Below are 13,511 nucleotides of genomic sequence, written 5' to 3'. Positions count from 1 at the left end.
TCTAAGAACTTTGGGGTTAGAATTTTTGTTGTAATAGTGTTTATAAGAATATTTGTCATAGATAATTCCTCTTATTCAGGCTATGTTTATTATAGGAATTTGATTTTACTCTCTAATCTCTTATAACAGTTTATTATTTACATCTCTGATTTGATCTTAAACAACTGAATAAATATGAACTGTGCAGGTACCCTTAAAAATAGGAATCTAATTTTGAACCCAGGGTTTTTAGCACATTATATATCACTGACCTGTACCCCTAATGTCTAATAAAATGCATTTTACAAGAAAAATAAAACAACTAGATAATTAAATTTAAAATGCATAGCTGGGCATGGTGGTGCATGCCTATAATCCTAGCACTTGGGGGGCTGAGACAGGAGGATCACTGTGATTTCAAGGCAGCCTGAATACATAGTGAGTACAAGACCAGCCTAAACTACACAATGAGACTCTGTCTCAAATAAACAAACAAATAAATAAATAAATAAGCAAGCATGTTGTATTTTTAAAATGAGGTCTCACTGTGTTGTACGGGCTGATGTTGAACACCTTGGCTCAAGTGATCCTTCTGACTCAGCTTCCTGAAGAGTGGGGACTATAGGTGCACACTGCTGGACCCACTAACATGCATATTGTAAAATCTAAATTTGCCACAATTAGTAAGTGTTAGAGTCATTTGGACAGAAGACCAGGTATTTAAAAAGAGTATGCAACATAGATTCTTTTTGAAAGCTCTAATTGTGTGGAATTGAGTAATTTAAGTGTATTATGATAAAAGATACCGAACACTTATGTATCATATAATCAGAGAACAGCCTGAGTTAATGTTCAATGAGATTTTAATTTAAAGCAGTAATGATTATTTTATCATATTCACTATTTAATCTAATATTCCCCCTTCATTAATATAAGGTAGCTGAAGTAGATTATTTTTAATTAATATTAATATGTCTTTTAAAATCATCTCCATCTTTGCAGACATAAGTAATTCCTTCAGCTATCCAGGTAAGAGAATCTCTTCTATACATGTGCATACAATGTGTCTACACAGAGAGATAATAGAAGTTTAGAAATGAAGCAGCAGAATCATATACATTGTGGGGCAGAGAGCATACTGGCATTTATCTTCTACATATTTGGATAAGGGAATGCAATCTGCTTTGAGAAGTAAACTTCCTCTCTTCATAGAAAATTTTCCTCATCAAAGATTTTCTCACACCAGGGTTTGCTCAGTTTGAACTGCTCCGGCATCAAAATGCTGAAGCTTTTCCTCTTAATTACTTGGGCAAACTAGACTAACTCTCCTGCATACAAAAATCCATTTTTGTTTCAAATGCTCAAAGTTGAATTAATCAGAATAACAGAGCTCATTTGTATCAGGGGAAAACCAGGGGTAATGGGGGGAGGAAGTTCTCATAGCTGCCTTTGTTTCTTTAAACAGATTTAAAACTTCACCTATAGCACACACTGCACCTCTGCGATGACAGTGAGGAGGCACAGCTGTGTGCCTTGGCCTTCTTGCCGTACCGAGTGGATTTTGCCAAGGCATCTATTGGGAGGGTAAAGGAACTCATTTGTTTAATGGCGCATTGGCTCAAGAAGTCGTTTGCTAACCCCACAGAGGAAAATAAGTACGCACCCAGCACATGGGCCCCATGTGAGCCTCTCTCTTTTCACGTCCCTTTCTTTATTCTTTCATGTCCCACCCCATTCCTCCATGGGCAGAGGATGTATATAGATAGGAGAACACAGGGCTGTTATAGAACATGAAACATCTGTATGATATTATGCCAAGGCACAGCATAATGGTTTGGTAAAACCCAAAGACTAGAAACAAAAACATTCAGTGGCATAACCAAATAGACTGGTGTGAAGGAGAAGGAAGGCAAAGAAACGGAAAAGGAAGTTCCTAGTATGACTGGAAGGGGACACTTGATGTTGGCACTTCAAATGTTCCTGCTGCTGTCGCCAGCTGCACCAGAGGGAGGGCTGTCCTCCAGAACGCAGATCAGCAGAAGTCGCTATGTGCACATTTTAGGCCTTTTCCTTTCCTTTGGTTGCAGCAAAACGTAGTGAATGGTGAAGGGATGTGAAGCGGACACAGTGATTGGTGTGAGTATTTTAAGATAAACTTTTGATAAACAGAACTAAATTAAATTTATATAAATGCCCCATTTGGCAGAAATAGCCAATATGGGGGTTTGTTATAACATATTTATACATGGCTACTTTCTACAAGGAACATATCTTCTTCATCTTTGTGTAAAGTTCTAATAGTCCTTATTTATTAATCTGGATGACACACTCTGTTTAGTCTCTGAGTGTGTTTGTGTTTAACATTTATGATAATATTAGTCACTTTGTAAAAAACACAATTGCCTCCTATCTGTGAGCATTTCTAAACATTGTGTAGATGGTTTTTTCTCATTTGGTTGAGTAAAAATTACTAGTGCAAATAGAAAAACAGAAGAAAGAAATAAAACTTGCTAGAGTAGATTCTTGGTCAGATAACAGGTGTGTTTTTGAAATCCAGCACTTATTATTTTTCCTTAGTGAACAGTATTTACAGGTCTTCAAGACGAAACTTACCTATTATAGCAACAATATCAATCATTCTAAGATTTTTTTTTAAAGGTGGCATTGTGAGATAATTGTATTGTGTTACCATCTGTAATTGGTTTTCTATTTTGAGGGAATAATCTGGTAATACACACTAATTATTTATTATGTATTAAGGGTTTTTAAATATTCCAACCATTTGTCAAGTTAATTCCACTCTAGAAAATGTTTACTTATTACTTGGTTTTAAGAAAGGATAGAGGCCATTTATGTTAAAAATATACTATATAAAAGAGTTCTCAAAATAGAGTGCTTAATGAAAAATATATACATACAATACAGATTTTAAAAGAAGAGTTCCAAAGTGCCTAGCAGAACTATTCATGGAGAAAATAAATCAAACAAAAGAGTAATTTGTAAAACTATGTTCAGAGTAGTGCTACTAAACATACTGAACACCGGAAACAATAAAAGTTTGCCTGAAGAGCAAATAAACTTGCTGATGACATACTCTTTAAGATGAGTCTGGAAACATGGTAACACAAAGATTTACATGAGACCATGTTAAATGACTAAAAAGGAACACAAAATAATGTGGACCCCAATCAGAGCTATAAAATGTATGTAAACATGCTATTAAAAGTGAGATGAAGTTTAGTGATTAGGCCTTTCTTCTCCTTTGAAATTTACTTTTGTAAAACATGAAAAGAATCTCCTGCCTAAAGAATTTTCAGCCATGGCTTCCTCTTTACCGTGGGAGCATAAGATGGGTGGAATGGAACGGAATTTAAATCTTCTGTTCATTCTTGTCAACCCCTGGGGGAAAAATCATAAGAAAGGAATTGCTGATCTGGGATGTGGTGTGCTGTTCACCACCAGTACAAGAGCTTTGGTCTACTTTTGTTTTCCTGTTTCCTTTATTGAGGTAAAAGCAAATGAATAATAGTAATAGTAAGAAGATTTAATCATTCTATTAGGGGAACACTGCATAATTTTTCAATATATCATCAAAAGAAATGTCTGAAGTTAAGGAATGCCAAGACAGCAAAACATATTAAGCAACATGAAATCCTAAAACTCTCAATGTTTTTTTAAAGTTTGTTTTCAATCTTCAGTTCTGATTTTTTAAAAACTCCTGATGAACATAAAGTGCAGTTTAAAAGACTAAATGTAGAATGTTTTTTCTTTTTCACTCCTAATCCCAACCTTCTCAGAAATGAAGTCTGTTCCTGCAAATTTGTTTAGCATGTGCTCGATTTTTTAAAAAAATAGTGCATTTTATGTATTGCTTTGAAAATTATGTGCTAACCCATCTATATTGGATCTTTTTGTGTCTATATATGAAGATCTCTCTTAATTTTTTTTAATAACTACATAGTAAAGATAAATACTTTATAAAAGAAATATAATGCAAGGTTCAAATGTGAATCACATAGGCAATTATACATACACGTATATATAACATGACAAAAGGAAATAGGTGAAATTAATTTTAATAATATATTTAAAACAATATATCCAAAATGTTATTTCAGCAACAATCAATATAAAAATATTAATGAGACATTTTGGTTTGTGTTTTCACAGTGCAGTTTATACTCAGTTCAAACTTGGTCACTTTTCAAGTCTTTAAGAGGCATGCGTGACTACCATACTGCAGAGCTCAGGAGGAGAACCGTATGAAATCATTTAAGTAGTCCCCTTCTGAGGAAAATGTTAATGTTTGCCATTATGAACAATAAAATAAAGAAGATCCTTTTGTACATATCTTTGAGCTCTTGTAGAAGTGTTTCTAGAGGATGAATTGATAGAAGTGAAAATTTTGAGGTCAAAGGAACAAATTGTATTAAATTTAATAGAGTTGACTCCAAAAAAATTTGTTGATCAATAGTCTTACCAATAGTGTGTAACAGGTCCATTTCCTCATAGACTCACTAATTTTGGATAATATAATTCTTCATTTTTGCCACTCTGATTGGTAGAAATTATACTGTTTGATAAATAATGAAAGTGAAAGTAGGAATTTCTTCTGGAAATTGCCTATTGAGCTTAAGTTTTTCTTGTAAGTAGATAAATTTGTCTTCCTTTTCTGGGTTAACAGGACCAGATTCTAACCTTTCAATCTGTATGTCTAGACTGTGGAGACTTCCCTCCTCTCCCACCATGGAGCTTCTCACCAAATGCACTTGGGAACTGTCCAGAAAGCTGCTATTCTTCAGTTTGGGGCAGGCCATGAGGTTGTCCTCAAACTTGGTTCAACGTGCAGAACTTGGCAATGTTTGGCACACAAACTGTTCTTCCAATTTCCCCATTTTTGTAAAAGTTAACCAGAATCATACAAGGTCATTACCCTTTTCTATGCCCTTAAGATACAAAAAGCATTTTTTTCTACCAAGAAAGGGAAATTAGCAGTGCCTACATAAATTACGTACTTAATATAAAGAAGTCCATCTATCAATGGTTCAGAAATCTATGGTACAAAGAAAGCAAAGACAATTTTCCAGCAAACCTAATTTTTTAAAAAATGGGATATATATATGTCATTACATATTTAGTTATATATATATAACTAAAATGTGTATGTACTTCAGGAAAAGAAAAACTTGTATATATATTTTAATACTAAATTTATGGAGAGATCATGAGACTAATAGAAGTTACCTTTGACCTCTACAATTACAAGAGGTGCACAAAATGGTGGCATTAGCTTCCAGACATTTGTTAGTACGGCGAACTGCTGCTGGGGTAACCTTGGTCATTGAGGTTGCTGCACATGGATTTCCAATTTCTTCTCTAAGGGCTGGCAGTGTAGTGGGTTTTCTGTAATATACAACATCCTCTAGGGTCCTGCATATGAGGACAACATCATCTATTGAAACAACATCATACTATTTTTCTTTTCCTGAAGTATGCATACATTCTCTCTCTCTATCTATATCTGTCTGTCTATCTATCTATCTATCTATAATTATTTACAAACTATGAGTAATAAAACAATGATAGCAATAAAAAACAAGAAAAGAAAGAAGGAAAAAGAAGCAGAATTTAGCTCAGTGGCACCACATCTGCCTCACAAGTGCAAGGTCCTGAGTTTGATCCTCAGTACTGGAAAAAGAAGCAAAGAGAGACAGAGAAAGAAAAGTTGAAATAAAGAGTAGCTTTATTGGGAGTAAATGTAAACAAGAAGGCCTTAATTACCACTAAGTCAATTCCCTTTGATTAGTTCCACAGAACTTTAATTCTGAAATGTGAATGAAGAGTAATTTGAAAGAAAAAACCCAAATGGAATGTGCAACTATACAACAATATGAGAAGGAAATTGAAGTTGTATCCAGGGAAGAAATGATTCCTCAGATTAAAATGAAAAATCAAGTGTCTGGGTTGGGTGTGCAGAATCAAAAGTTCCTATTTTGTAATGGACAATGTAGAGGAAAGAAAATTTTTTTATCATCTGATGAGTTGATAATTGAGTCTATGAAGTAAACTGACAGTGGAGAGATTAACAGGAGAAAAACCATTTTAATTATGGGCAAATCCATGGGAATCCCAGAAAATGAGACTCACAAAGGGCCCTGTGGTTGAAGCTTGTTCAGCACCCTGAGTTACAGAAAGGATGCAGAGTTAAGGCTTCTAGAGGAGGTGGTGACAAGTTAAGGAGGTTGAGTGGAGACCTTCTGCAGGTGTAAAGGCGCTCAGTGAATGGAGCTCTTCTCCGAGGAGCCTGTCAGAAGGGTGCTGGTCTGTGACAAAGCCTCTCTGAGTGCAATGCCTCCTCTCTTGTGAGTTAATCTTCCCTGTTGATGAGGTTCCTGAGAAGAGGGTCCTGAATGTTGAGTTGAGTTCCTTTTTGGAGGATAGATCTTTAGGCAGACAAGGGAGTTTCAGAGAAAGACCCTCCCTCTTGTACTGGGGAGGGAGGAGGAGGAGGAAGAAGAGAAAGGAGCCCAGGAGAAGGTCAAAGAGACTCCAACATTTTAGTTCAAAGTACTCAGCAGGCTCAAGAGCCCCAACCTTCATGGACTTGTTCCCACCTTTCCCCAAGTCCTTTTCTCAGCTGAGTTCCTTCTTTTAATGCTGATGTCCTCTCTTCCAATTGTATATATCATTGATTTTTGTTTACGTTTCTGGGTCATTCATTTTAGACCCTGTAAATCCTACTGTCAATGTGTGTGACCCCTGTAATGCCTGGGATGAAGTTGCTCATGTGGGAAGATGCAGCCTGTTGAAGCCTCTTCAGTGGTATGACAGCAAAGCCTCCCTGGCTTTTCACAGACAATTGGTAAACTAGATAGGAGCTACTATCCTTGGATTTCTATATACAAAACAAAATGAATGCAGAAGATGTTGCCAATGAGAATCTTCTAGATGAAGCTGGCATGGTGGCATGTACCTGTAATCTTAGCACTTGGGAGTCTAAGGCAGGAGGATCATGAGTTTGAGGCCAGCATGTACCACATAGTGAGGCACTTTCTCAAAAAAATAAAAAGTTCTGTAAATAAAAGGGTGGTTTGAAGGAAAGTTATCTTAATTTACTGAATGTAATCTTTAAAAAAATATATATGTGAGTCATTTAGAAGAAAAAGAATTGTATTTTAGTCTTTATGAGAATTGAAGTCTCCTCCTCATTTTTTAAAAGTTTGTTTGGGTGGTCTTTTACCAAAGACATTTTTTTTAAATCTAAGAAACTCCTATAAATAAATAAATCTCCAAGATCATTAAAGAGATTAACTGAGAGAGTAAACTATCTCCTACTTCTTAGTTTCAATTAGTTACTGTGTCAAGTGGACTTTTCAACTTTCCTGATAGTCTAGAATTTTATGGGTCACCCGTGTTTTCAAAGTGTCCATATGAAAACCCACATGCACCAAGTACTGTTTATTCCCAGAATCATCTCACAAATCACTGTGTGGAAGCATGGACCTATCTGGGAAAGGCATGAGTTGCCTCAGAATAAATTGTTTCCATAATCATTTTATGACTACTGAGTCACAACTCATGAGTCAATGGAGAGCCATACATTTTTGCAAGTCACCCTGTATCGTGTAGGGATAAATAAACTATCCAGGCTATTGAACTGTCCAATTTTGCTACAGTTGTTTTCCTTTGTTGGAATAAACTGTTTTCCTTTCTATTAAAGAGTGTTAGCCACCACTGGTAATAAAAGCCAAGACCACCAGAAATAGAGCAGAAGAAATTTCCTGACTCGTTTGCGTAGCACTAGTTTGTCAGCTCTGAAGATATATGAAGTGTGACTGCAGAGCAATGTGAATGATTAGGCTCCTTCACACAACAGAACTCTTACATTCAAATGAGCACTGTCCCCTTCAGGAGTCCTCAGGGAACCGTCTGCATGTTCCAGTGTGATTGGTCTGGAAGTAGTTTTGGCTCCTTCCTCTGGGGAGATTGTTCTTTTGAACATCCTTAATGGTGACAGTTTGTCTTTTGAGAATGGATTTGATTTGGGGAATGGTACAATATATTCATGGCGTACATCTGTTGTTTTTGTCTATCTAGAAATCTTTCTTCCAACTCCTGGTTGGAAAGCCTGCATTTCTTCTATTGTTTATTCTCTTTGAAGACTCTAGAGGAGAAGATAGCTTTTAAAATGTCTCAGCAAATAGTCACTTTGCCCTCTGGTGCTTGAAACCATCCTTTCATGTGAGTTTCTCCTCCTGCTCCACTAAATCTAGTTGTTTGGTTGGGTGACTTGACCACTAGCTCCAGAGGGACAGGCAAGCCACATAAGTCTGACCACAGTCATCGATTCAGGAGTGGACACGTGACAAAAGCACCATGATGGCACTTGCTTCTGGAGCTTGGGTTGGAACTGTTGAGAGGAAGTGTCTCAGCTTGCTGTGGCTGAAGCATGAAGATGCTAGTCACCATCTCCCTTCTATAAGAAGAGAAGCTGTCTGAAAATGGAGGCACACAAAAGAAAGCAGTTCTGAGACACCAGAAATCATACACATGTGTGTGCACATCTGGGTACAACTATTTAATGAGAAGGACTGAATCCTGATTTGTGCTCCTGGATCCAGATGTTCATGAAGCAAAAACTGTCTGGGGGTTTTGTGTGTGTGTGTATGATGAGTCATTTAGCTCCCTTTTTGCCAGCAGATTTGATTTGGGCTTCTGTCAACAACCAAGTGAGTCCTGATTAATTCAGTAGGGCAGAGCCAGGTTTTGTGAATGAATGAACTCATCAAGCAGGGAGTGTGGAAGGCACCAAGATATTTATGACAAACAAGGAACATTTGCTGAGTACCTGCTAAGTGTTAGGCCTAATAGTTGAGAGGCTGAGAAGAGCTCAACGTTTCAGGGTGCCAAGGGGCTTTCAGCCTACAAAGGACCTGCTTCTCTTTCTCTGCCCTCACACACTCAGAAGGCCCATCTTGGCAGGAAGGGGTTTGGCAAAGACAGTGCTCCTAGTCAAGGTCAGAGCATGTGATTCATTTCCCAGGTGACTAATTTTTGAAGAAGATAACAAGGGTTATCTTCTACCTTTCTACCTATTATAAATTCTACCTTTTTGAAAATAGAATTCTATTTCCCTTTGTAGCGCTATCTTCTGTGGAATGTGAGAATTTCTATGTGCGGGAGCAAGGACAGAATGATTAGCATGTAATACAAACATCTATTTCAAAGTTGAGAAGGACTCCTGAGAGTGTGATACTTTCCACTGGGGTAGGAGGAGCAGTGAGTGGGATAATGTTAACCCTGCTATTAGTCCTAAATTTAGTTTTCTCAATGACACTTCTGTTACTAAAAAGACTGTTCTTATTGGGTCAGCTTTTCTGGGCTGTTCTTTGGATGAAAAGTCTCCAGCAATCTAATGTGGCTTTGATCCAAAATGAGGAAGATGAGATTTCTTTGACTGCGAGGTGTGTGATCCACTTGGGTGAAGAATGAAAAAGTTTGATGCAGGGCACCTGGGATTCATGCTCTCACCTTCTCCTTGTGTCTCTGCCTCTCTCAGCATCTGTTTTCTGTACCAACCAACTTCTCCTCTCCTGACCAGCTTTCTTTGCCGACTCATGGTTTCTCCTTCTCATCACTTCAACCTGCAGAGACTCTTCAGCTTCTGATTGCAGCTCAAAATGGCAAATTCTTCCTGTGTTTCTTAGTTCACAGCTCTGAGGAGGACCCTGGCAGTTCAGTTTGTAGATCTGAGCCAGACTCCCCAGAGCCACCGGCCAACTGATGGTGTAGCTAGTAGTAATCAGGAGGGAACAAGGTCATGTGAAGACAAATGAGAAACTAGAGAAGCAGGGAAACCTCAGTGGTCCAGATGAGAAGGAACTGTCAGGCACCAAGGCTACGTCCATCAGTCCTGTTTCATGTACCTGTGTCTCCAGGTCCTAGTGAAAGCAGGCTCCTGAAGAGACTTAGTGGGTGCCATTTTATGTCACCTAAACATTCCTGTTTCCAGTGGTCACAAGTCATAGAAGTTTTTGCAGTCTATAAGAAAGAGAGAACAAGTAATTTCATTTCCAACAAGTTCATAGAAGAACCATGACCAGAAGAGACAATGGGTGACAGCGTTAAATGTCTTGGAAAATAATGGGCAGGGCACTGACAAGCTAATCTGTGGGGGACAATGAGAAAATAAAGGCCAGTTAGAACAACTAATCTGGAGCTGAGAAATGCACCCTGGTGAGGTGTGTTCTTTGTGATGCCTTAGACCAACAGCTGCTCCTCAATCTACTTTTCTCAAATCATGTACAACCTAAAGCCATGTGAGTTTCCATAGATCAACATTTTAGGTACTCTGTGGCTTATATAGGCTGGTTTGGGAAAGTTACCAACATTCATGACCTTGATCCTTATAGATAAATAGATAAAACACCCTCAGTGTTGAACTCACTGATTTATTTAAGGATTATTCTTTAAGGATTTATAAATCATTAGAAAATCAACAGATCGCAGAAAGGGGTTGGTTTGCTTTCCCACTTCCTGCTTTGCTGCCAGAGGAAAATGTTACTAAGGTCTAGATAGATTTAAAGTAGTGATTTTAACCATGAGCTAATAGAGATTATCGTGTTTTCTAGGAGAGCAATTAAAGTAATACTTAATGTTGGAGCCAGAGTGATACAAGATTGGAAGCTGTTAATGGGAGAGAAAAGACAGCCATAATCCTTTGCCCCTTCTGCTTCTCTGCAGCTTCCAGGAGGGATATTCCTTCATGGGTCATCTCCCTAAAGGCCAGCGCTGTGCAGCCCAGTAAAGGATGTGTTAGCTAAATTTAGGCCAGGAGATCTCAAACTGAAACGTGATCAGAAACATGTGGGGAAGGGGTAACTGGTCTAGACCCTTTCGGTAGAATTTGCTTAGTAAGACTGGGATACAGTCCAGAACATATTTTTTAGAAACAAGGACTCCAGATAATTCTGGTGGAGATGTTTCAGTGTTTCATGTATTGTACTTGAGAAATAGGGCCTGAAATCTGGACCAGAATCTGGCTCTCCTGCTCAGACGGTGTGTGTGTGTGTGTGTGTGTGTGTGTGTGTGTGTGTGTGTGTGTGTGTGTGTGTGTACATGCATATTTGAGTTTGGTCCTATCTAGCCCACCAGAGCTCCACACTGAGTTTGGGGCCAAGGTCAGGTGGAGTGAAAGCTTCCACTGGTTAGGCCTTTGGCCCCCTGAACCAGCACTTCCTGGTTAGAGCAGAGTTTTCTACCTTTAGAACCACCCAGAAAGCTTTAAAAAATATTGATGCCTGGACCACTCTTCCAGTAAATCTGATTTCCTTGGTCTAGGTACAATTTTAGGATTTTTAAAAGCTCCTTGGGTATAGCCAAAATTTTGAACTATATGGCAGGAAAAAGAGTTTTTTTTTTTTTTTTGAAGCTCCATCTAGAAATCATCTCTATAGTTAACTGCAGGAAGTTCACTGTAAGTTTCATCATAGAAGAAATATTAAAGTTGTATTTGTATGTGGTAAAACAAACAAAAACAACGGCAGAAAGTACCTTGACTAGTGTTTACTCGTGAACATGGTCAAGGATAATGAAAACATTGTTAGTCTGGGCTCTTTTGTCCCCTGACTATAAAGAAAAGCATGGCACAGTAAAACTCAGAATTCCCAACATCTCAACTATATATAAGTAAAGTCAACCATAAGAATACTTTTGGCTACAAATGCTTTCTCAAAAGAACAAGAAAGGTTTAACCCCCTTTTTTTTTCTTTGAATTAGTTCAGGGACCTAAGTGATCAGACTCATAGTTGAGAATAGGTACAGCATTTCAGGAATGTCTAAGGATTTGATTCTTTTCCTTTGTTAAAAACAGGTGAATGAATTTAACAGCAACAGTGCAAATGAACTACAACTTTTGAACAAATAGGCAATAGAAGCTGAACTTAACAATGATTTTATTAAATCTGTAATATTCTGATACATTCACCCAAGCAGAGTGATGAGTTTGTCTAAAATGCTTTGTCACTGGTGTGTTTGGTTTTGCAAATACAAATACTCGTCTCAAATACAGTGCCATTTTATATTTTCAGATGATATTTGTATTACGGTTCATTGGCTATAACTGAGCTACTCTGGATCTTTGATGGGAAATTGAAAAGACTGTATGATGCATTCAAAATTATGAGTTCTAAAGTGGGGGCCAGGGGCTCTAGGACAACCCACGGACCTTGGATGTTCATGTATCCTCTAAACATGTTCAATTTTGAATGTATATGTTTTATTCTATTTTTCCAGGAGATGGTCCGTAGCTTTTGTCAGGTTCAGACCTCTGCATGTTTAGAGAATCTTTCACTCACAGCCCTTTTATCACCATTTGTTATTGAGAAAGAGATACAGAGAAAGGAAAAAATGTAATTGCTTTGCTCCTAACCCGGCTCTTCTCTGGTTAGCATTACAGATGTTTGTATGTTACACTGATAGGCATTTTATGTCACCTGAAATGGATTTGCTATTGAGTGAGCTCTAAAGGGACTGGCTATGCTCCCGATTTTTGGTTCTTTTGCTGGAGCCTCTGTATTGCTCCAGGAAGAGTGGGCAGTTTTGATCACCTGGGAAAAACTGATAATGACCAAGTTTAAGAATGGGAATAGTTTTTAATTATAAGGCAGAAGGTAAATTTGATGTTATTTCATCTGATCCCTAACCCTGCACCTAATTAAGTGGTGTCCATTTGATGTGGCCATGGCCAAAGGCTACAAATGCAATGAAAGGGTTCCCTGACTTAATCACATCCAACATAGGAAAGTGTGACTTTTTTGAACTGATAATGTAAAGAATAATGATTTTATAAAAAATTATTTTAATAGAAAATTTCCTTTAAAATTTATTCATCAAAATTAATCCTAAATCCTTTTCAGGAATATAAGTGATTAAAGTTATCTTCTTGGTGGTATTTTAGCTCATTATGGGGACAAATGTGACTTTTATTAAAATAATTTTTTTTTTTGCACCAGGGATCAAACTTAGGACCTCAGTGCAGTGCTGCTGAGCTAAATCCTTGCCCCTTAAAATAATATTTTAGGATAACATTTATGTAATATTACATATGATTACCTTTTCAAGATATTAGTGTAGAGGCATTATGTAGTTAAATTTTCTCCTGGTGTGAGAAATTTTATGCATAACTTTTCATTGTCAAGGCTAATTCCAAAATATGTGATCAGCACACAATAGTTTCCATGAAGATTTAAGGAGTGGCAATAATCTTCCTTCATATTTAGATATAAGGTTAAAATATCATATTTGTAAGCTGTAGTGTAATTTTAATGGTTTAGCTTTTAGAAAAGTTAGTTTGCATTTGCATAAACAAGAAGAAAAAGAAACTTTTTCAGTATTGTGGACTTAAATCGACCTTCACCTACTGATCTACACTCCCAGCCCTCTTAATTTTTTTTTTCCCTGAGCAGGGCCTCACTAAGTCACTAAATTGATCAGACTGGGCTTGGACTTGTGATCCTCCTGCCTCAGCCTTC

General features: G+C 37.5%; 1 long non-coding RNA gene across 1 annotated transcript in view; it reads left to right on the top strand.

Annotated features, from left to right (window-relative positions):
- Positions 1-1,699: 1,699 nt before the first annotated feature.
- LOC110348514 (uncharacterized) overlaps positions 1,700-13,511 on the top strand; it is a 70,303-nt gene continuing 58,491 nt past the window's right edge. Inside the window, exon 1 of the long non-coding RNA XR_015438940.1 lies at positions 1,700-2,115. This is a non-coding gene — a long non-coding RNA (uncharacterized LOC110348514). The remainder of the gene's footprint in view (positions 2,116-13,511) is intronic.

The sequence above is a fragment of the Heterocephalus glaber genome, unplaced genomic scaffold (assembly GCF_053883595.1).
Source record: "Heterocephalus glaber isolate CG9 unplaced genomic scaffold, H.glaber_assembly_v1.0 deba00001465, whole genome shotgun sequence".
Taxonomy (NCBI): domain Eukaryota; kingdom Metazoa; phylum Chordata; class Mammalia; order Rodentia; family Bathyergidae; genus Heterocephalus; species Heterocephalus glaber.
This window is presented reverse-complemented; position numbering and strand designations above follow the sequence as displayed.